Source organism: Elephas maximus, chromosome 20 (genome assembly GCF_024166365.1).
Source record: "Elephas maximus indicus isolate mEleMax1 chromosome 20, mEleMax1 primary haplotype, whole genome shotgun sequence".
NCBI lineage: Eukaryota > Metazoa > Chordata > Mammalia > Proboscidea > Elephantidae > Elephas > Elephas maximus.
The window spans coordinates 25738312-25762797 of NC_064838.1; positions in this window are offsets into that span (position 1 = coordinate 25738312).

A 24486-nucleotide genomic window follows, 5' to 3' on the forward strand; every position below is an offset into this window, starting at 1 on the left:
GATTAGTAAGTAAACACAAGTAAGCCTGTGTATACCTTGCGTAATGGAAGCCCATGCATACCTTGTTTACCGGTTAATCTCCTCCCATGTGTATGAGTATATGCATATATACCTACTCCTCACTTACCAACTATCTTGTTATCTGACATTTGTATTTACAACAATAGTAAGAAATCTACTGTCCAACTATTTTGCACATTAACAATGTACTTGTGGTAGTAACGAACATTGAAGTGTGAGGCGAGAGTAATGCTGGCTGTGATGGTTACAGTTATTTGTTGACTTGGTTGGGCCATAATTCTCAGTGGTTTGGCATTTATGTAATGATGTATTTTTCAGTTATGTTATGATGTCATCATCTTCCATTTTGTGGTCTGATGTGATCATCCTCCATTTTTGCATAGTGCCAATTTTTATATAACGACCTGGTCTTTGGAACCTAACCATGTTGATAAGTGAGGAGTGGGGGTATATACATATATATATCCCAGTGCCATAAAAAATCATACTAGTATTTTGAGTCATTAAATCAGATGATTTTTAAGTTCTCTTTAAAATTCTAATTCTATCATTCTAGAATAATGTGGACATTATTATTATAAAGTGTACAGTTCTTAGAAATGTATTTTTAAACAGAGATCAACTATTTTCTGTTAAATTCATATTTACTCGCAGCCTCTAGTTTGTACTTTATATGCAATTCCACCTTAATGCAAATCATTGAGGTATTTAGGTTTCTTGTCAGCTATATTAAAATTTCATGACCATGTGGTAATTATTGATATCTATAGACCTTTATTTCTTACAGACCTTTATTTCTTTAGTTCTTTCCACACTATCAGTGAACATGCATTATTCCAATCAGGTGCCCTGGAAAAAGTGTGCCATGTGTATGTAGTAGCACAAATCTGTTTTCACTCTAGGAAATGCACTACTGTCAACACATGCATGTGTATGTTATGTGTTCATATAAATGTATGAACATGCTTGTATACATGTGTTTGTATACAAGCATGTTCATACATTTATTTCATGTTCATACATATTATTTCACTGATTTATTCAGCATACATTTACTGTGTTTGCATGTTAAGATCCATACTGTCTTTGTTCAAATCATGGCTCAGTCATCAGTTGTGTGACCTTAGACAAATTGCTTAATCTGTCTGTTCCTCTATTTTTCCATCTGCAAAATGGGGATAAAGTGGTATCTAATTTGCAGGATTGCTATGGGGAGTTGTCCTAGTCATCTAGTGCTGCTATAACAGAAGTACCACAAGTGGATGGGTTTAACAAATAGAAGTTGATTCTCTCACAGTCCAGTAGGCTAGAAGTCTGAATTCAGGGCACTGGCTCCAGGGGAACGCTTTCTTCTCTGTACGCTCTAGAGGAAGATCCTTGTCATCAGTCTTTCCTTGGTCTGGGAGCATCTCAGTGCAGGAACCTCAGGTCCAAAGGACGCACTGCTCCCAGCACTGCTTTCTTGGTGGTATGAGGTCCTCCTGTCTCTCTGCTCACTTCTCTCTTCTATATCTCAAAAGAGATTGGCTTAAGACACTGTCTAATCTTGTAGATCTCATCAATATAACTGCCACTAATCCATCTCATTAACATCATAGTGATAGGATTTACAACACATAGGGAAACCACATCAGATGACAAAATGGTAGACAATCATACAATGATGGGAATAATGACCTAGCCAAGTTGACGGGTATTTTTTGGGTACACAATTCAATCCATGACAGGAGTCAATGCATTGATACAAGTGAAGCTCTGAAGATAACATGTTCTAGGCTTATGGGTTCAGTCAGCATTAACCAAAAATCCAAACCCATTGCCGTAGAGTTGATTCTGCCTCATAGTGACTCTACAGGACAGAGTAGAACCACCCCCATAGAGTTTCCAAGGAGTAGCTGGTGGTTTCGAACTGCCAATCTTTTGGTTAGCAGCCGAACTCTTAACCACTATACCACCAGGGCTCAGTCAATGTTAGCTATAATAATTATCAAGAACTTCATGTGATCGGCATGAATTGGAATCAACTAGACAGCAACAGGTTGTTGTTTTGTTTTTGTTTTTTGACATATGCCAAGAGCTCTTGTCTACATGATGAACAAAATACTTGCTCTTGTGGAGCTTACGATCTAGTGTCAGGGGTAGAGGGACGCATACAAACTAAACATGTAATCAAACACGATACTTTCAGATGGTTGTAAGTGTTATGAAGAAGAAAGAACACAGTCATACAATTATACAATAGTGACAAATAGCTGCTCTAGCTAGTGTGGTCAGCACAGTCTTTGAGGAGCTGACACTTGAGCTGAATTATGCATGATGAGAAAGAGCCAATCATGCAACAATCTGGTGGAGAAGTGACCAGGGAAAGGAAAAAGCATATTCAAAAGTCCCAAAGCATGAACAGGTCTCAGAGTTCATGAATCAGATAAACCCATTGCCATTAGTTGCCATCAAGTAGATTCCAACTCATAGCAACCCCATAGGACAGAGTAGAACTGCCCAATAGAGTTTCCAAGGAGTGTCTGGTGGATTCAAACTGCCGACCTTTTGATTAGCAGATATAGCTCTTAACCACTACACCACCAGAGTTTCCATGAATCATATAGGAGGCTATTATCATGGCCAAATCGAAGTATCAATGGATTAACTAACAGGAGAAGGCTGGCTTATGCTGGGACTCCTAGGCTAGGGTTGAAATTAACTATATATTCACATGTGTATATTTGTAAGTACTTTTCCTTGAAATGGAAAAAAAAAATTGTTTTTGTTAGGATCCAATATAAATCGGTTGTACATCTGCATGTGTCAGTGACCCTGTGACAATGAGGTTGCTGTATAGTATTAATGTATTTTGCTTCTAGGTTGTGTCATGTCTTGGAGTGAGCTATCTGAGGAATCAGACAATGGTTCTTAACATGTAATGCTGAATCTCCTGCATAAAATTCTCCCAGAATCTCATGACACAGTAGTCTGAATGTGATTTAAGCTTCTTTTTCAGACCTATAACTCGACAGTTGTCCTTTCTAGCTCCTCAGGGTGCAAACCATTTGCCAAAATGACAATAGAATTGAACTTATCACTATTATTGGTATTAATAGCTCCAATAATATCTACCTGATGACTGCAGTGCTGCATTACCCCAGGGCCGGCGAGAAGTAATGAGCTAAAATGATCATAAAGCCCTTTTCATATATTTTCGGAAATGCTAAATTATTACAAATGGCAGAGTAGATGTCGTACTTTCCCTATGAAACAACTGGTACAGCCAGATAAGAAGAAAGCAACATTAACTTTGAAAGTGGCAGTGGGGGTACTGGGATTCAGCCCAGCCTGAAGTTTATTTTCAAAATTAGTGTTACCATCTCCACATTCAAAAATGAAATGGGAATTATTTCGCTTGGCGAGGAAGCAAGAGGGTGTCGCCATTCCAACCCTGAAGAGTGCCTTGTTTTGTTTCTTTGGCTGCTCTTATCATCTTCAGCAATTCCTTATATCATCATCAGCAATTCTTATCATCTTCAGCAATTTGTCTAACCTGCCAAACAGCATGGGTGAGGTGTCATCACCAAATGCTTTCCAATGGGCCCATTACTACCAGCTCAGCAGCCACCTTCTAAGGATAAAGCATAACAAGTCATACCTGGTTTAAAGACAGTCACAAAGAAACCTGTTTATTTGCTAGATACGGATATGAAATATAAATTCTCGGAGATTGGAGCCCTGGTAACCCAGAGACTTGGTTTTAGCAAAACAAATTCCTGGTTGTGGGAACACTCTAAAAGTCCCTGTAAATGGAACTAGCAATACTTACACAATCCAGTCATTCTTGATGAAAATCAAAAAAGGTTTATATATATATATGTATGTATATATAGGAAACCCATTGTTGTTGAATGATTCTGATTCATAGTGACCCTATAGGACAGAGTAGAACTGCCACATATAGTTTCCAAGGAGCACCTGATAGATTCCAACAGCCGACCTTTTGGTTAGCAGCCGAACTCTTAACCACTACGCCACCAGGGTTTCCATATATATATATACACACACACACACCAATTAGTAAATTGCCAAGTGTTTTCATGTATGAATTGTTGATATATAGCATTTAAAAGTACGGTTTTGAGAGTCATACATCCCTTGGTCCCAATGCCAGCTGTCCTGTGTGACCCTGGACAGGTCACATAACTTTTCTTAGTCTCAGTTTTCTCACCGGTAAATGAGAATAATAGTGCATGGACCGTAGGTTTTTTAAGAATTCAGTGGAATATATAAAACCCTGGTGGCATGATGGTTAAGTGCTACGGCCGCTAACCAAAGCGTCGGCAGTTTGAATCCACCAGGCGCTCCTTGGAAACTCTGTGGGGCAGTTCTACTCTGTCCTATAGGGTCGCTATGAGTTGGAATTTACTCGATGGCACTGGGTTTGGTTTTTTGGTTTTGCACATATTTATGGATCCCTGGTGGCACAATGATTAAGTTTGGCTGCTAATCAAAAGGTCAGCAGTTTAAATCCACCAGCCGCTCCCTGGAAACTGTATGGGGCAGTTCTACTCTGTCTTACATGGTCGCTACGTGTAGGAATCGACTCAACGGCAATGGGATTGGTTTGGTTTGGAACACATATTTAGGATACTGGGTGGTGCAAATGGTTTGCAATCAGCTGCTAACCTAAAGTTTGGTGGTTCAAATCCACCCAGTGACACCACAGAAGAAAGGCCTCCTTCCATAAAGATCACAGTTAAGAAAACCTTGTACAGCAGTTCTACTCTGTAACGCATGGGATCTCCGTGCACAGGAGGCTGACTCGTCCGCAGCTAACAACAACAGCAGGTATATGGTTTAAAATCAGAAAAGGTGGGCAGCAGGGTAGTATCCTTTCACCTTACTTCTTCAATCTGCATGCTGAACAAATAATCTGAGAAGCTGGACTATATGAAGAAGAATGTGGTGCTAAGATTGGAGGAAGACTTACTAACAACCTGTGCTATCCAGATGACACAATCTTGCTTGCCAAAAGTGAAGACGATTTACTGATGAAGGCCAAAGTCTACAGACTTCAGTATGGATTATACCTGAATATAAAGAAAATGAAAATTCTCACTTCTGGACAATTAAGCAATATCATGATAAATGGCAAAGAAATTGAACTGTCAAGGATTTCATTCACTTGGCTGAACAATCAATGCCCATGGAAGCAGCAGTCAGCAAATCAAACTATATATTGCACTGAGAAAATCTGTTGTAAAAGACTTGACTTTAAAGTGTTAAAAAGCAAAGATGTCACTCTGATGACTAAGGTACATCTGACCCAAGTCATGGTATTTTCAATTGCCTCATATGCATGCAAAAGCTGGACAATAAAAAAAGGAAGATCAGAGAAGAATTGGCGTATTTGAATTGTGCTATTGACGAAGAATATTGAATATACCATGAATTGCTAGAACAAAGCAATCTGTCTTGGAGCAAGTACAGCCAGAATGCTCCTTAGAAGTAAGGATAGCTAGACTTCGTCTTGCTTATTTTGGACACATCAGTTGCTAGAAAAGGACATCATGTTTGGCAAAGTAGGGGGTCAGCAAAATCAGGGGAAACCCTCCATGAGTTGAGTTGACATGGTGGCTGCAATAAGAGACTCAAATGTACAAATGACTGTGAGGATGGTGCAAGACCAGGCAATATTTCGTCTGTTATGGGTAAGGTCACAGTGAGTCTGCTCTAACTTTAAGGCATCTAACAAAACCAACAGCACATATGTGCCTGGCCTATTGTATGTAATAGAAAAAAGTTTACAACTCATTTTCAATGTTATTATTGTTGTTGTTGTGATTTGGGGTCTGAAGGCAGAAAGACATAGCATCCTGGTGCCTGAATTTAGCTGTGCACAAAAATCTTAGTGATAGTCATCGGCTTTAGAGCATGGGAGCTCAAACTTAAGCAGTCATTAAAAAAGACCAAAAAAAAAAAAAAATCCCAGAAATCCTGATTAATTTTTGTCTGGAGGAGCCTTAGAATCTTCACTTTTAATGCACGCTCACAGGTGATTCTGATATTTAAGACATACAGGGTCGCTATGAGTCGGAATCGACTCGACGGCACTGGGTACTAGGTTTTTGGAGTAAATACTGAACTCCACTTCTTACATTCACTTCCTTCATCCTAGAAACTCTTTCGAAGCTGACCCTTCACAATCAGAATGTATTTTAGAGAAAGGGCTTGGCACCTAGGATTTCACATGATTGGCATTCTTACTATTAAATCCAGAAACTTCGTCTAGAGCTTGTTTCTGCAATTCATACACATTTTTAGCTTGTGGCTATCATGACTGAAGTACAAAACTGACCAACTTGAAAGCTTTTTGAAATTCTCTGAAGACAAGGCCTCTGATTTATTGGAAGGTAAAAAGTGATGGCTCTTTGACAAATGGGGAGCGGGAAGATGCCAAGAGGGAAATATATCTGCATGCTCTTTTATTTAAAGACAAAGAGGCCAAAAAAATAACGGATTTAGGCATTCTGCATTCTCCCCCCACCCAGCTTTGGGCTATACTTTATCAGTAACAAGAATGCGTGTGAGGGGGACAGGCGGTATGTAGATGCTTACTTGGCATGAATACAATACAGCTTTACCCAGGGGGGCGTGAGGCAGTCAAGGTTCCGTGTTTACTTTGTATAGACTATGATTAGGAGTGGAAGGCAGAGCATCTTGTGTTGTCTTCCTCGTTCCCATGCCATAATAGATTGAGGGTGAACACTCTGAATGTTTACATGGATTTAAAACATGTTGACATCATCTAGTGGTGGGGTACAATTTTTCATTTTTTCTTTTTTCACTCTAGCTAACACTAGTTTTGTCATGTAGTAATCTCCCTTTTCTGCTGTTATCTATTTCTGGGTTTCCATCAGTGACTTTTACCTGTTGGTGAACTTCAGCTGAGATAGGTACCCAGCCTCAGCCATTCTGGGCTGCTGTTCATTGAGGCCAGTGAGCCGGCTTAGTCTGCTGTGTGTTATTGCCAAACCCAAGGCTCTGCCTTTTGAAATTATTAAGGTGGTAGGATAGCACAGAGCTGGCTTTATTGTCAGACAGATTTAGATTAGCATTCTGACTCTGCCTCTTGCTAGCTATAGGACCGAGTGTGAGAAGATGAATTTCTCTAAGTCCAGGGTTGCTCGTCTGTAAAAGGTAATAACAACAATACCTAATTCAGACAAGATGCTGTATTAAATGAGATTATGACAAATACCTTTTTGATGTTATTATTAATGGCTATGAGTGACCATTAGAAGTGCTGATAACACTAAGTACCTAGAAATGGGTGTGAAAAATGCGGATGCTGGAGCTCCCCCCACACAAAAATTCTTGACCTCTTTGAATGATTTCTATGCATATAATACTGTGAGATCCCCTGCTTTTGACTAATTTGTTGACTGATGTATCTATCCACTGTGCTTAGAATAATGCTTGACACATAGTAGGCACTCAATAGCTAATGGTTAATGAATTAATGAATATATATTACATTTGTCCCCCGGTATCCACGGAAGATGGATTATAGGGTCTCCATGAGTCGGAATCGACTCGACGGCATTGGGTTTTTGGGTTTTTATCCACGGAAGTTTTATCCATGGATGATTGGTTCCAAGACTGCAGCGGATACCAAAAATCTGCAGATGCACAAGCCCCGTATATAAAATGGAGTCGCTTTTTTTTTTTTTTTTAACTTATTTTTACATATTACAGGCATGAACAGTGTTTTGCTTTGAAATGGAATAGCGATGGTCGGGCAGGATCAGGGTCGAGGCTGAGGCGCTGGATCAAAGCAGGGACTTTGGAGGACAGCCACATCCGGGCCTCCCGCTGCAGTCTGCCCTGACCCAGGGGTCCTGCATGGAGAAAGTGACTGGACGCTGCACAGACACCGTGCAGAGAGTGCCAGGTCCTGGGCCTGCAAGTTTGTTCTCTCTTTCTGACCCGAGATCTCTGCTAAGCACCTGAGGGTAAGTTTGCTCTCCCATGCCTCATGCCCTCACTTGTCCACATTGTGTCGGGGTACTGTTGCTTCCATCGCCTTGGGAGCTTCTTCCTTCACAGCCACATACCGCTCGGGGGAACCTTGCCTTGCTTTGTGCTGCCATCCATGTTGCCCCCAAACTCTTGAGCTCTTCCAGTCTCCCTGCATCCCTCCCAATATTTTCGATCCGTGGTTGGTGGAAACCGCAGATGTAGAACTCGTGGATACAAAGGGCCGACTGTATTAGTATTTCCTTCCTACCCTGCTTGTGACTGTCCCGTTATAGTTTTCTACATCAAAAGAATTCCCATATCGTTTTGGTGTGTGTGTCTATATTACATACATCTGAAAATCAGCGGAGGTGAATTCTTGTGTTCTAATTCTTAGTCCTTCACTGAGGTTATACTTATCTCCCTTGCAACCATCCAGAGCCCTAAGAGGTCAGTACTCTTACTGACCCATTTCACTTACAAAGAAATCAAGGGTTGGAAATACAAGTGACTTGCCCAAGCTTACATGTCCTTCGAGTTTCAGAACGAGGATTCTCTGCCATGCATTATCTCTTCCTGTGCAAATCACCCCGCGGTATTGCCTTCCTCCGTGAGAAAGCCCATAGAATGTGGATTGTGCTTTTTGCTACCAAACCAAAAACAAATATTCTCTGTTTTAGTTTCCTAGCACTGCCATAACAGAACCACAAAGTGGGTGGCCTAAAACTATGGAAATTTATTGTCTCACAGTTCTAGAGGATAGGAGTTGGAAGTCAAAGAATGGGCCATTTTTATTCCTTCTAAAGACTCTGAGGGAAAATCTGGTCCATGCCTCTCTCCTAGCTTCTGATGATGGCCACCTATTCTTGGCATTCCTTGGCTTGTATATTATAGATCACCTCAGTCTCTGCCTATGTCTTCACATGGCCCTCTTCCTTCTGTATCTGTCTCTTCTCTTCCTCTTATAAGGATTAAGACCTACCCTACTCCAATATGACTTCATGTTAACTGATAACATCTTCAACGATTCTATTTCCAAAACAGGTCACCTTCATAGATGGGGCGGGGGGGGGCGGGGTGGTTAGGATTTCAGCATACCTTTTAAGAGTTAGAGTACAATTCAATCCATGACACACTCTAAAGATTTTACGTACTGCCAAGTTGTCCATTGAGTATTTCATCATGGATTTATTTTTAACAGGAATTTACTGAGCCCATGCTAGAAGTATACAAGATATACAAGGTTTCTGTCTTCACAGACCTTACAATCTAATAGGCAGTATGGTGGCACTGATCAGGACCTGTGTATTAGTAGTGTTTTGTATATAAAAGACTGAATCATAATGATGATACCTTGCTAACATCATTGTTTTGTTTTTTTGCTTTCATTTAAAAAATAATCAAGCTTTTAGAAAAGTTCCAAGAAGAGTACAAATAACTTCCATATACCATGTACCCATAGACTTCATTCATATTTTGTCATTATCCCAGTGGTATCATTTACAGTAAAAGAGTCCAATTTGAGATCATGCATTGCACTCATTTGTTGTATCTCTGTAGTCTCCTTCAATCTGGAACAGTTCTCTGTCTTCACTTGATTATCTTGGCTTTGGCATTTTTGAAAATTACAGTCATTTTGGAGAATGCCGCTCAATTTGGGTTTATCTAATGACTCCACCTAATTAGACTCATGTTATGCATTTTTGGCTGGAATATCATAGATGTGATGCCAAGTTCTGTTCATTGAGTCTTATTGGGTGGCACATAGATATATGGATTTGCCCCATTAGTGGTAGTGTTCACTTTGATCATTTGATTATGATGGTGCCAGCCAGGCTTCACCACATTAAAATTATCCCCTCTGTTATAAACAATAAACATTTTTTATGGGTAGATACTTTCAGATTATGTAAAATCTGATTCCTCATCCCACTTCCACCCGCTAGTTTTAGTAACCATTGATGTTTCTTTCCTGAATTTTTATTATGATGGATGTCCCATGGTGATTTTTTAATTTATCGTTCCTTCTACATTCATTAGTTGACATTCTGCTTTAAGGAGGGACTCTCTTTACCCTATTTATTTCATTTGGAACCAGTTATTCAATAGATTATAACCTATTTTTACCACTATTTTGTTGTTGCTCAAATTGTCCCAGATTTGGCTAGTGGAAGCACTTTCTTTCCAGCTTCTGTGTCTTTTTGACACATCCCAGTCATTCTCTGGACGTGAACTTACCTTCTGGCACAACAAGACGTTTCAAGCCATTTATTTATTTATTTTTAGTAGATTTTATTAGATCAGTTTTACGTTTACAGAAAAATATATGCGAAAGTCCAGATGTTCCCATAGTCTTCTTTTCCTCTCTGTTGCTGGTCATTTGGTTCTTTCCCTGCTGTTGCCCAGGGCTCACCATTTCTTCAAGGATCCCCAGTTCCTTTTAGTGGATAAAGGTATTGAGAAGCCAAGATACGGGTACTATGTAGGCTCATCGTCACTGGGTTGTTGTTGTTCCTGCATTCCCCCACTAGGCATACACCTTTATATCCATACGTACAGGCATATATCAGAGAGATTGTGAGCTCAGTTCCAGACCACCACAATAAAGCAAATATTGCAATAAAAGTAGTCATGAATTTATTGGTTTCCCAGTGCACATAAAAGGTATATTTACACTATACTGAAGTATACTAAGTGTGTAGTAGCATTAAACCAAAAACCAAACCAAACCAAACCCAGTGCCATTGAGTCGATTCTGACTCATAGAGACCCTATAGGACAGAGTAGAACTGCCCCCATAGAGTTTCCAAGGAGCACCTAGCAGATTTGAACTGCTGACCCTCCGGTTAGCAGCTGTAGCACTTAACCACTACGCCACCAGGGTTTCTGTAGTAGCATTACATCTAAAAAACCTATGCACATAACTTAATTAAAAAATACTTGATTGCTAAAAAACGCTAATCACCATCTAAGCCTTCAGTGAATGATACTTCTTTTTGCTGGTAGAGGGTCTTGCCTCAGTGTTGATGTCTGCTGACTGATCAGAGTGGTGGTTACTGGCGGTTGGAGTGGCTGTGGCAATTTCTTAGGACAACGATGAAGTTTGCTGCATCAATTAACTCTTCCCTTCACAAAAGATTTCTTTGCAGCATGCAGTGCTGTTTGATGGCATTTTACCCACAGGAGAACTTCTTTCAAAATTGGAGTCAGTCTTCTCAAACCTTGCTGCTGCTTTATCAACTAAGTTTACGTAATAACCTAAATCCTTTGTTTTCATTTCAGCAATGTTCACAACATCTTCACTAGGAGTTTAAGAAACCACTTTCTTTGCTCTTCAAACTCCTCATCTGTGAAAGCTTTATCATCAGATTGCAGCAGTTCAGTCACATCTTTCAGGCTCCACTTCTAATTCTCGTTCTCTTGCTGTTTCTACCACATCTGCAGTTACTTCCTCTACTGAAGTCTGGAACCCCTCAAAGTTGTCTCTGAAGGTTGGAATCAACTTCTCCCAAACTCCTGTTATTGTCAGTATTTTGACCTCCTCCAATGAAGCACAGATGTTCTTAATGGCATCTAGAAGAGTGAATCCTTTCCAGGAGGATTACTGGAAGGATTACTCTTTGATCCGCGGACTGCAGAATTGATGTTGTGTGAGCAGGCATGAAAACAGCATTAATCTCCTTGTACATCTCCATCAGAGCTCTTGGGTGATCAGATGCGTTGTCAATGAGCAGTAATGTTTTTGAAAGGAATCTTTTTTTTTTTTTTTAAATGAGCAGTGGGTCTCAATACTGGGCTTAAAATATTCAGTAAACCATGTTATAAACAGATGTGCTGTCATCCAGGCTTTGTTGTTCCTTTTATAGAGCACAAACAGAGCAGACTTAGAATAATTCTTAAGGACCCTAGGGTTTTTGGAATGGTAAATGAGCACTGGCTTCAGCTTAAAGGCACTAGCTGCATTGGGCCCTAACAAGAAAGTCAGCCTGTACTTCGAAGCTTGGAAGCCAGGCATTGACTTCTCTCTAGCTATGAAAGGCCTAGGTGGCATCTTTGTCCAAGATAAGGCTGTTTCGTGTACAATGAAAATGTGTTGTTCAGTGTAGCCACTTTCATCAGTTATCTTAGCTAGATCTTCTGGATAATTCGATGCAGCTTCTTAAAGAAAAAAAAATTTTTTTTCTTCTTCTACATCACACTTGCTGCTTCACCTTGAACCTTTATTTCATAGAGATGGCTTCTTTCCTTAAACCTCATGAACCAACCTCTGCTAGCTTTAAACTTTTCTGCTGAAGCTTCCTCACCTCTCTCAGCCTTCATAGAATTGAAGACAGTTAGGGTCTTGCTCTGAATTAGGCTTTGGCTTAAGGGAGTGTTGTGGCTATTCTGATCTTCTATCCAGACCACTAAAACTTTCTCCATTGCAGCAATAAGGCTGTTTTGCTTTCTTACCATTTGTGTGTTCACTGGAGTAGCACTTTTGATTTCCTTCAAGAACTTTTTGTTTGCGTTCACAACTTGGCTAACTCTTTGGTGCAAGAGGCTTACATTTCGGTCTGTCTTGGCTTTTGACATGCCTTTCTCACTAAGCTTAATTATTTCTAGCTCTTACTTAAGGTGAGAGACATGCACCTCTTCCTTTCACTTAGACACTTAGAGGCCATTGTAGAGTTATTAATTGGCCTAGTTTGAATATTGTCTTGTCTCAGGGAATAGAGAGGCCTGAGGGGAATAGCAGGTCAGTGGAGCAGCCAGAACGCTCACATTTACCAATTAAGTTTGTCAACTTACATGGGCGCAGTTTGTGGTGCCCCAAAACAATTACAATAGTAACATCAAAGATCACTGATCACAGATCACCAAAACAGTTATAATAATAACTTTAAAAATTTTGAAATATTGTAAGAATTACCAAAATGTGACACAGAGACATGAAGTGAGCACATGTTGGAAAAATGGTGCTGGTAGACTTGTTCAACATAGGATTGCCACAAACCTTCAATTTGTAAGAAACACAATATCTGTGAAATGCAATAAAGCAAAGTGCAATAACACAAGGTATGCCTGTATTGCTATATCTTTTGATGTGTACTAAAAACAGGAATTTGCACAAATACTTTCAATTCCAGTTCAACATATGAACGTTTGTACTAACTTTTTTCATTTCTATATCTTTATCTCCATTCTTCAATGGTGGGAAAGCCAGACACTTATTATCTTAAAAAATGTGTTTATTTGCTCAGGCCCTTTAATACAGTCAATCTCCCAATCCTGTCGGACAGCCACCCAGCTGGAACACCATTTTCAAGTAGGCTTTGACAGCAGGTGGCTGCTGTCCCACTCTAATACCCTTGTCACATGGGTACAAACCTGGCTGCCTTCCAGGAAGCAAGGGAGGGAGGAAACAATATTATTGTTTTTAAAAAATTAATATTTCTACATAGACAAACAGAAAATTAAGGGGCCAAATGTCTATGACTGCTAATCTAGCCCCCACAGACATTTCCCAGTAAAGGATTAGAAGTCAGCAATCCCTTTGGTCCTTCGTGGGCCCTGTGAGGAGCTTTATGTGGGATGACTAATATGAAAACAAGCATATCCCTGTTCCCAGGGCCACCAAAACGCCTAGAAGCACAAATGGTGGAGGGAGGGGTAGCCATCACCCAAATTCGTTACGATCTAGTAAATCGTCTGATTTGAATCTACTAATTGTGTAGAAATCGATTTGTTCCAATAGTTTCCAGTAACATTTTTTTAAACGACAATGGGAAGTAAGTACAAGGGGTTGCCTTTGTAGAGGCATGATTGGGCAGCTGTAATTAACTACACACCACATAAAGCGCCCCTTCATTATATAATTATGGTTGCAATTAATCCTCCCTCTCTTTGATTTTAAAAAAAAGAAAGTACAAGTGTTGGAAAGGAAAGAGGTAAACATAAAAGTTAAGATTGCAGTGTGGCTTTAGAAATTACAGTGTTCTGTGGAGTAGGTAGTCAGGGTTTTTTTTTTTTTTTTTTAAACAGGAAGCTTGGAGTCCTGGTCAACTAATTGGCACACATTAAAAGAAAACCTGCTTGAGTCGTGTGTCTGCATACAAACAGCCTTGTTTTCACTGTTTGTGCTATTTTAAATGAAACAAGTAGCTCTCATTTAAAGTGAACCAGAGAACTCCCAGGTACAGTTATCTCCCTAGAGAAGGGAGGCAGGATTCTTCAAGAAAATGGAAATGTTTCATGTCTCCCTTTCATCTTCTGAAAGGTTACTTTTAAAAGTTAACTCCTGAAGAGAAACATATGTGGCCAGAAATTAAGTATTCAAAGCCAGGCCAGGAGAAATCCTTTGTACCTGTTACAGAAAAGGAAGAGGTGGCTTTAGTTACTGAAACAATCTCTAAGAATTATTTTCAAGTGAGGAGCAGGGATGGGGAGTGGGAGGGTAGAATGGGAGTAAGGCAGAGCTCTTTGGTATAGGTTTCTGTTTTCAGTCACCGTGACCTTGACAGACTGTTAGGTGGGTTGGGACAAAACACCTGCTTCCTTTTCTTAATATTTCCATCATGACACACACTGATAAATGTATAGAAGAAATGGGATTCCCCCCCCCACCCCAGCAAATAAGGTTTATTGCAAATATATCTTCTTTTTATTCTGGAGCTATTTCCTCTCTTTTAGTCATTTTTTCCAGGGGTGGAAAATTAGACCACAGTGTTTATAGGAAAATTGGTTCACTTTCAAATGAGATACCTGAGATACCTTGCAAGCTAATTTAAAAGTATACATATATGACAAAATAATCCGAAACATCCCGAAAGAAAAACCACTGATTATTTATGAAGCTTTTCTTAACAGTATCTTAACAAGAACAGTCATACTTCATCTACTTCACAAACATGACATGTCACATGAGAAGGAAGGCAATAAATAATCCATCAAATAACATTTTTGAAACGACGGCTTCTGTTGTTAAAGATCTTCTTCCTTTTTCTATCCTTTTATATGGAGAGATTCCCAAAGATCCCATCTTCTCTCTGCTTCCTGGGTTCTTTCCTCTGTTCCCTGGACTTAAACTGTCATTTCAGTGAATCTATCTTCCTTCTTCATATCTTGCCCCACATTGAGCTCACCTCCATTCATTGGCTTTCAGCTGCACACTGGTTATTTCTGTATTGGTGTGGGCCTCTCACCCTAGTCCAAACACACCCAATAGGAAGGTCCTTGGGTGGTGCAAGTGATTTGCAGTCAGCTGATAATTAAAAGGTTTGTCGTTCAAACCCAACTAGGCAACATGGAAGAAATAGGCCTGACATCTGCTTCCATAAAGATTACATCCAAGAAAACCTGTGGAGCTGTTCTGTTCTCTAACATATGGGATCTCCATAAGTCACAAAAACAACAACAGCAAACATACCCAATGTCAGCCCTCTCCAGAAAATACATCACTTACATCCACCCAAAGGAGCCCTGGTGGCACAGTAAAGTGATTTGACTGCTAACCAAAAGGTCAGCGGTTTGAAACCACCAGCAGCTGTCAGGGAGAAAGATGTGGCAGTGTGCTTCCGTAGAAGCCTTAGAAACCCTATGGGGCCGCTGTGAGTCAGAATCAACTCCATGGCAGTGGGTTTGGGTATATCCACCCAGAATGGAAACTTTTAGGTCATGGTCGGTTTTCTTTGAGCATCTTGTCAATTATGACAAAATTTTCTAAAGCTTTTTCTTATGCTTTTTTAGATTGTTAGGTGCTGTTGAGTCTGTTCCAACTCAGAGTGACCCTACGTACAACAGAACGAAACACTGCCTGGTCCTGCTCCATCCTCACAATTGTTGCTGTTGGAGTCTATTGCAGCAGCCCTTGTGTCAGCCCATCTCACGGAGGGTCTTCCTCTTTTTCACTGACCCTCTAATTTACCAAGCATGATGTCTTTCTCCAGGGACTAGTCCCTCCTGATAACATGTCCATAGTACATGAGACAAAGTCTGCATCCATGCTACTGAGGAACATTCTGGCTGTACTTCTTCCAAGACAGATTTGTTTGTTCTGGCAGTCCATGGTATATTCAGTATTCTTGAATATACCTTTTGATTAACACCCAAGCTCTTAACCACTGTGCCATGAGGGCTCCAAGATATTTTCAAGTTAATTAATTGGTTAAACTTGGAAAAATCTAGTCATTTGATCGATAGCAAATAGCGGATGGTGCGTGTGTGTTGGGGGCATGTTGTTTTTCAACTGGATCTTGGCACTGTATAGACATACCCCAGAGATGCTCCTGTTACAGGTGAGTGAAAGATTTTCTTACATGAACTCGATCAAAGGCCCTTGTTTAACCCATATACATCAGGCTGATATGCTTTATACGTGAAGCCAGCACAGTAATTTCATCATTATCATTAGTGTATTAGCAACAGCTAACTTATTGAATGCTTAAAATATACCAGGCATGCACTGTTTTCCACATATTATATCTTCAAAATATGAACTATAGTTTAAGAACCAAAAAGCAAATAAAATATATCTAATTCTTTACCCCAATTTCTTTAAAAGAAATCCCAAAGGGAAAGTATATTTATAATAGAAAGCAAAACTTCTTAAAATTCCTATTTTCCCACATTCTCTTCCTCAGTATGTCACAGAATCCCTAGAGATGTCCCTCAGACACATTCCCGCCCACCCCAGTGTAAGTTCTAAAATCCATCTCCCCAGGTAAGCCAGGCAAGCCCCTCATCAATCCTATCTCTGCTTTCTACCTGTGTGATCTCGGGCAGGCTATTTAAACTATCTGTGACACAATTTCCTCAATTGTATAATGAGGTTGGCTACTAGTAGTACTTAGCAATGAAGTCAGCTGTAAGAATAGGCAGTCTATTGCTTATTAAATAAATCTGGGTGTCTGTTTCTCACATAAAAAGAAATCTGGTGGTGGGGGCTGTTGGCATTAGTTCGTGAACTCAGCAATGTCATAGCCTGTACTCTGTAACATTCTGTGCCGTTCTCTCATTTTCACAGGGTGATTGCAGCAGCATCAGCCACCATGTCTATATTTAAGGCAAAGGAACAGAAGGGAGCAGTTGAACTTACATCTCAAGTATAGGCTTTCCCCAAAGCTCTCAGCTGAGGTCCACTGATACCTCATCATCAGGACTTTTGCAGAGAAAGCTTGGAAGTAATTTTCACGAGAACATTGCATCAAACAAAATTGGAGGAAAAGGATAATGGGTAGATAATTAATAGCATCTCCCACCTGGACAGCACTTACAAGAGTACCTGGTAAATGGTAAGTGCCCAATAATTGTCAGATGTCATTATAATTAATAATATCCTCTCTCTCTTTTCACTTACCCTCTGCATTTGTTGACGTTTCTGCTACTTTTTCAAATGCAGACCCCTGGTTTGCCCTTCACTCTTCACACTGGTGTGAACAGTGAGTCCCAGAATCAGATAGGGAAATGGCATAGATAATCCTGCAAATCCTCCTTTCCTAGGAAGGGAAAAGGAGTTTTTTAAAAGTCTGTGGTTTTTTTGTTGTTGTTGTTTCTGTCACTCCCTCAAAGGAAAAAAGAAAAAAGAAATGACCTAAGAAGCATCAGTTTAAAATGCTAGTTTATTTAATACTTTTAGCTAGCAGATCAAAGTTAAAAATTGTTCTTCCCCAGTGGCAAGGTGAGGTAAAGAAGTGCATAATAAGACGTATTAAGGTCATCAGCAATGCTTCTAAACTTTGAAAATAGCAGTTTTTTGAAGCCTATAATTAATAAGCACTCTGTTAATTAGGGCATTTCTATCTTAGAGGTTCCCTCTCTTTATGTGAGTGAATCTTTGATCTGCAGGATCATGGAGTTCTCCTTGACTATTTCATTGTAAATTCCAGTTAAGCAAAACGGCTCTCTGTCACTACATAATCAGCTTTTACTCAGGTCTTTCTCTTTTAATAAAATCAGACTACCTATTGTCATCAACTAAAAAACAAATCTCTTGTAATTTTCTAACATACCTCCTTTTCATTCAGAATTGAAAACACTTGCTCCCCTCTTGTGGCAACAGTACTATACTAAGCCTCAGCCTCATTGTCGAGCTTAATGTAAGAACTTGATGGAACTGCATTTTTACGCAGATAACACATGGCTTCTGCATTTGATTGCTGGCCACCCCCTCCCCCCATGAGGTACCCTCACAAGCGCTGCCATGCCAATCCTTTTCCACATGTTGCTGTAAAAAAAAAAAAAAAAAGCATAGGGGACCACTTGCAAATAAATGCAGAACACATGCTTTATTTGTGTGAAAATAAATACATGAACAGCCCACAATCAAGTGAAACATTGATAACAGAGTTATGAACCCAACATAATTGGACTTTGTCTTATTCCTTAGTCCAAAGTCCAGCCCTATAATAAAATTCTAAAAACTGTGTCATTTTTTGCAGGTTTGTCCCATTAAGGAATGATAGTCTTCTTAATCTTTTTGGAAGTAGGTTTGTTTGCTTGTTTGTTTTTCTGTCTTACACCCTATTCAGTCCTTGCATTTATTTACCAGGTTAGCCATAGGAAAAGAATCCTTCCACTCAACTGAGCCCTGCTACCTACAAGAACTAATTTGCAGATTTTCAGTTTGATTATTACAGAGTAGCTGATTTCAAACTGATTACCCCATTGCAAACAAAGTTAAAAACTAGACACATAGATAACATGACTGTATGTAGGACAAGGTTATAATCCTTGAGAGAAGAGAATTATAACTTTCTCTAAAGGCATTTTCTAAAACACAGAACAGGAGAATAGACCCTAAAGAGAAGCAGCCTTGCTGGTTGGAGGAAACAGGTTAGAATTAGGACTGTTAGTCCCCCACATGTCTGTCAGTTTGTCGTACTGTGGGGGCTTGTGTGTTTCTGTGATGCTAGAAGCTGTGCCATCGATAGGATAGGATAGGATAGGACAGGACAGGATAGACATTGATATCCTAGGCGTTAGTGAGCTGAAATGGACTGGTATTGGCCATTTTGAATCAGATAATGATATAGTCTACTATGCTGGGAATGACAGCTTGAAAAGGAGTAGTATTGCATTCATCGTCCAAAAGAACATTTCAAGATCTATCGTAAAGTACAATGCTGTCAGCGATAGGATAATATCCATACGCCTACAAGAAAGACCAGTTAATACGAATGTTATTCAAATTTACGCACCAACCACTAAGGCCAAAGACGAAGAAATTGAAGATTTGTATCAGCTTCTGCAGTCTGAAATTGACTGAACATGCAATCAGGATCCATTAATAATTACTGGTGATTGGAATGCAAAAGTTGGAAACAAAAAAGAAGGATCAGTAGTCGGAAAATAGGGCCTTGGTGATAGTAACAATGCCAGAGATCAAATGATAGAATTTTGCAAGACCAACGACTTCTTCATTGAAAATACCTTTTTCACCAACAAAAATGGTGACTATACACATGGACCTCACCAGACAGAATACACAGGAATCAAATCGACTACATCTGTGGAAAGAGACAATGGAAAGGCTCTATATTATCAGTCAGAACAAGGCCAGGGGCCAACTGTGGAACAGACCATCAATTGCTCATATGCAAGTTCAAGTTGAAACTGAAGTAAATCAGAGCAAGTCCACGAGAGCCAAATACGACCTTGAGAATATCCCACCTGAATTTACAGACCATCTGAAGAATAGATTTGACGCCTTGAACACTAATGACTGAAGACAAGATGAGTTGTGGAATGACATCAAGGACATCATACATGAAGAAAGCAATAGGTCATTGAAAAGAAAGGAAAGAAAGAAAAGACCAAGATGGATGTCAGAAGAGACACTAAAACTTGCTCTTGAAGGTCGAGTAGCTAAAGCAAAAGGAAGAAATGACGAAGTAAGAGAACTGAACAGATGTCAAAGGGTATCTTGAGAAGACAAAATATATTATAATGACGTGTGCAAAGAGCTAGAGATAGAAAACCAAAAGGGAAGAACATGCTCGGCGTTTCTCAAGCTGAAAGAACTGAAGAAAAAATTCAAGCCTCGAGTTGCAATAGTGAAGGATTCCATGGGGAAAATATTAAATGATGCGGGAAGCATCAAAAGAATATGGAAGGAATACACACAGTCATTATACCAAAAAGAATTAATCGATGTTCAACCATTTCAAGAGGTAGCATATGATCAGGAACCGACAGTACTGAAGGAAGAAGTCCAAGCTTCACTGAAGGCATTGGCGAAAAACAAGGCTCCAGGAATTGATGGAATATCAATTGAAATGTTTCAACAAACGGATGCAGCGCTGGAGGTGCCCACTCATCTATGCCGAGAAATTTGGGAGACAACTATCTGGCCAGCCGACTGGAAAAATCCGTATTTCTGCCTATTCCCAAGAAAGGTGATCCAACCGAATGTGGAAATTATCAAAAAGTATCATCAATGTCACATACAAGCAAATTTTGCTGAAGATCATTCAAAAGCAGCTGCACCAGTATATTGACAGGGAACTGCCAGAAATTCAGGCCGGACTCAGAAGAGAACATGGAATCAGGGCTATCATTGCTGATGTCAGATGGATCCTGGCTGAAAGCAGAGAATAGCAGAAGGATGTTTACCTGTGTTTTATTGACTATACAAAGGCATTTGACTGTGTGAATCATAACACATTATGGGTAACATTGTGAAGAATGGGAATTCCAGAACACTTAATAATGCTCGTGAGGAACCTTTACATAGATCAAGAGGCAGTTGTTCGGGGAGAACAAGAGGATACTGATTGGTTTTGAGTCAGGAAAGGTGTGCATCAGGGTTGTATCCTTTCACCATACTCATTCAATCTGTATGCTGAGCAAATAATCCAAGAATTTGGACTATATGAAGAAGAATGGGGCATCAGGATTGGAGGAAGACTTATTAACCTGCTTTATGCAGATGACACAACCTTGCTTGCTGAAAGTGAAGAGGACTTGAAGCACTTACTAATGAAGATCAAAGACCACAGCCTTCAGTATGGACTATAACTCAACATAAAGAAAACAAAAATCCTTTGGACCAATAAGCCACATCATGATAAACAGAGAAAAGATTGAAATTGTCAAGGACTTTGTTTTACTTGGATCCACAATCCAAGCAGCAGTCGAGAAATGAAAAGACGCATTACATTGGACACATCTACTGCAAAGGACCTCTTTAAAGTGTTGAAAAGGAGGGATGTCACCCTGAAGATTAAGGTGTGCCTGATTCAAGCCGTGGTGTTTTCAGTTGCATCACATGCATGTGAAAGCTGGACTATGAATAAGGAGGAACAAAGAACAGTTGACGGCTTTGAATTGCGGTGTTTCCAAAGAATATTGAACATACAATGGACTGGCAAAAGAAGGAACAAATCTGTCTTGGAAGAAGTACAACCAGAATGCTCCTTAGAAGCAAGGATGGCAAGACTGCGTCTTACATTATTCAGACATGTTGTCAGAAGGAATCAGTCCCTGGAGAAGGATATCATGCTCGGTAAACTACAAGGTCAGTGGAAAAGAGGAAGACCCTTAATGAGATGGATTGACACAATGGCTGTAATAGTGGGCTTAAGCATAGCAACAATTGTAAGGATGGTGCAGGACTGGGCAGTGTTTCGTATTGTGGTACACAGGGTCACTATGAGTTGGAACCGACTAGATAGCACCTAATAACAATAACAAAGTAATTAGTACTTGAGGAGCATAGTACTAAAGGGAAGAAAGTTCCATAGGAGGAGTAACAAAAATCTGAATAAAGATTCCTTACATTGGTCAGCTCCAGAAGTGTAAGTATAAGGTGGGAAAATCTGAAAAGATTATCAAAAAACAGCATTCACAAACTCAAAATACAATAAATACAATTGCAATGAAGTATGACTCATTGAATAGGTTTCAAACTGGACATAGCAGAAGAGATGATTGGTTAGTAAACACAAAGAAATAATAGAATTATCCAAATGGAAGCCCAGTGAGAAGAAAAAGTGGGACAAAATGGAGAGAAATGGAAATGCAGGACATAGTGAAAAGGTCTAATATATATATATTAGATTCAAGAATGAGAACAAAAGAAACCAGAAGATTTGTTTATATATATATATATATATATATATATATGGAAAAAAGAGAATTAGAAGATATTATTGAAAATAATAGCTGAGAATATTCCAAATACAGTGAAAGATGGCAGCCTAAACTATAAGAAACTCAGTAAAATCCAAGTAAGATAAATACAAAGAAAACCACATCTTGGGATAGCACCTCTTTGCTCTGTGTGGTTGCATTCTTGAGGAGGCTAGTCTGCTTTGTTCTCAAGATTTCAAAGAACAGTAGTACATACCTAGTGCACAAACAGTTTTAATGTCACTGCTTGCTCATAATTGCTATACTTCTACTGGTCAACATAAGATTCAAAACAGAGAAAGAGATCTGATACAACAAATATACAAATAGCAAGATTGCAGTCTTAAACCACACTGCGCTGGTAGTTACATTACTGCAGTCAGGGATGGATTTCCCAGTAAGCAAGGTAAGCATGTGCTTAGGGCATCAACGAAACAGGGGCACCAGTTGTTCAAAGCAAAGACCCATAGATGCCAAGAAGATAGAACACAAGGAAAGGTGAGCACTGCAGTGGAAGGGAACTGGCAGGGCACTAAATGAAATTGATACTAGCTCCAGTGTATGAGAATATGCTAGCTGGAAATAAAGCTCGAGCAGAGCCCTAAGGAACCCACGTGCAAGATTGTTTAACCTATGAGGCCTACCACATCAATACCTTCATTGACATCGGCCTCTTACGGTGCTCCCTCGCTTTCCTTCATGTAATTGGAATAATGTGGATATACCTGATGAAGAATGTATGAAGGCATCCAAGAAATTAGTGCAGGCTTATTCCAGTGACTTAAATACAAACCTTTATGGAGAAGTGTGACAGTTTTGTTCTTACATGAGAACTAAGTTTACAGATTCAGGAAAGACAGATTTTACTTGTATAGGCATGTATGATTCCGTAATAAAGATAAAATACCAATGGACATTTTCTAATGTTGAAGTTGCTTTATGCATATTCCTAACTTTGATTATCACAAACTACACAACAGAACGCTCATTTGCGTTTAATCACAAACTACAACAGAACACGCATTCTCATTCCTAAAGAGACTCAAAACCTTCAGCGAACAACTGTGATTCGAGAAAGACTTGATTGATTATCCTTATTATGTATGCAAGTAGATATTGTTTGGCAGCTTAACTGTAACAAAATCATTGAAGAATTTGTAAGAGCGAAGAATGGAAAGAAATATTTTTTAATTATAACATGTTAGAGATGAAGGAAACCCTGCTGATGTAGTGGTTAAGACCTATGGCTGCTAACCAAAAGGTTGGCAGTTCGAATCCACCAGGCGATCCTTGGGAACTCTGTGGGACAGTTCTACTCTGACCTATAGGGTCACTATGAGTCGAAGTCGACTTGATGGCAATGGGTTTGGTTTTTTGGTTTTTTTAGAGATGAAAGGTCTGTCTAAAAATTAAAAAATTGTAATTTGTTGTAATATTTGTTTTCTGGTCATTTTATTTTATGATATCTTTTCATTTGTTCATTTATATTTATAGCATTTATTACAAAATAAGCATCAAAATTGATGAATGAGCCATTTAAAACAAAATTGGTAAAAGTCAGTTTTTCGTTGTGGGAGATCAACCAAATTTTACACTGATTGTTGAAACAACAAAGTTCACTGACTCATTTTCTTTTTTTTTTTTTTTTTGTAGAATATGCAATATTATTTTTGCAGAAAATGTGGTATATAGTAAAAATCTTAGTACCCTGCATCCACTAAAAATTTTATCCAGTTTATTTCATTCAGCTAAAATGGCATATGTCACTTTTGTGTTCAGCCGCTAATATTACAGTAACATTTTAAAAGAAGTTACATCATGGATAGCTTAAGACACACGCACACACAAAACCAAATCAGAAAAACAAACCCATTGCCATGGAGTCAATTCTGACACATAGCAACCCTATAGAATAGAGTAGAACTGCCCCATAGGGTTTCCAAGGAGCAGCTGGTGGATTTGAACTGTTGACCTTTTGATTAGCAACTGAATATGGGCGAGTAAGCAGAGCTGGAGGCACCACAGGTTATCAGTGTTTAAGGCCCTTACATGCCTTAATCTGGCCCTGACTATAAAAAGTAAAACCAATCCCTCTGCCATCGAGTCAATTCTGATTCATATTGACCCTATAGCACAGAGTAGAGCTGCCCCACAGGGTTTCCAAGTAGCACCTGGTGGATTCAAACTGCTGAACTTTTGGTTAGCAGCTGTAGCTCTAAACCACTACACCACTAGGGTTCCCTGACTATAAAAAAACAAACACCAAACCCACTGCCGTCAGAAACCCATTGCCGTCGGGTCGATTCCGACGCATAGCGACCCTACAGGACAGAGTAGAACTCCCCCATAGAG